Here is a 1,463-nt window from a genome sequence, read left to right as displayed (position 1 = left end):
AGGGCAGTGGCTATTCACAGGCGAGATCCCACTACTGATCAGCACGGGAGTTTTGACCTGCTTCGTTTCCGACCTAGGTGGGTTCACCCTCCTTAGGCAACCTGGTGGTGTCCCGCTCCCGGGAGGTCACCATATTGAAGCCGAACTTAGTGTGGACACCCGATCGGCATAGTGCACTACAGCCCAGAACTCCTGGGCTCAAGCGATCCTCCCACCTCAGCCTCCCGAGTAGCTGGGACTACAGGCACGCACCACTGCGCCCGGCTAGCCTCCTTAAGAGTTGGGATTACAAGCATCAGCCAGTGCTCACGGCTATTTGGCTGTTTTTGTTCTTTAATATCTAATACTTTGAAAGATCCCCATAGTTCCAGGATTTCTTCTTTTGACTTTGTAATCAACTTTTCTTCTACGCCAATTGGATAAAGTAATTGGATTAGGCTAATGCACTCTACACTCTGAGCTTGAAACAGATGAAACATAGGAGAATAGCCAGGGGCTGTGGTTCACGCCTATAATCCCCGCTGCTAGGGAAGCAGAAGAGGCTAGGAGGAAAGCTTGAGCCCAGGAGTTGGAGACCTGCCTGGGCAACAGCCAGACCCCGTTTGCCACAAAAAGGATTTTATGTTTTTATTTTTATTTTTTTAAAATAGAGACGGGGTTTCACCAAGTTGGTCAGGCTGTTCTTGAACTCCTGACCTCAGGTGATCCACCTGCCTCGGCCTCCCAAAGTGCTGGGATTGCAGGCGTGAGCCACCACGCCCGGCCCACAAAAAGGATTTTTTAAAAAGTATGAAATCTATTTCTTGGCTAGGAGTGGTGGTTCACACTTGTAATCCCAGCACTTTGGGAGGCCTAGATGGGCAGATAACAAGATCAGGAGTTTAAGACCAGCCTGGCTAACATGGTGAAACCCCATCTCTACTAAAAATACAAAAATTATCAGGGCGTGGTGGCGGGCCCCTGTAATCCTATCTACTTGGGAGGCTGAGCCAGGAGAATCCCTTGAAACCAGAAGGCGGAAGTTGTAGTGAGCCGAGATCGCCCACTGCACTCCAACTTGAGTGAAAGAGCAAAACTTCATCTCAAAAAATATATATATTTCTCAAAGTGGTTTGATACAGTTGGGATTTCTTCTAGAGAAGCCAAGTACTGTCATAGATGCTTGTATAATTACTCCCACCATCAGAAGAATGATGTTGGCTGAGTTTTTTATTCTACTACTGTTTGTTTGTTTATTTATTTGTTTATTTTTTGAGACAGAGTCTCCCTCTGTCACCCAGGCTGGAGTGCAGTGGGCAGTCTCGGCTCACTGCAACCTCTGCCTTTCTGTTTCAAGTGATTCTCCTGCCTCAGTGTCCTGAGTAGCTGGGATTACAGGCACCTGGCACCATGACCGGCTGATTTTGTATTTTTAGTAGATTTTTTTTTTTTTTTTTTTTTTTTTTTTTTTTTTTTTTTTTTTT

This window comes from Cebus imitator, unplaced genomic scaffold (assembly GCF_001604975.1).
Source record: "Cebus imitator isolate Cc_AM_T3 unplaced genomic scaffold, Cebus_imitator-1.0 Scaffold159, whole genome shotgun sequence".
Classification (NCBI taxonomy): Eukaryota; Metazoa; Chordata; class Mammalia; order Primates; family Cebidae; genus Cebus; species Cebus imitator.
Note: the sequence above shows the minus strand (reverse complement) of the source record.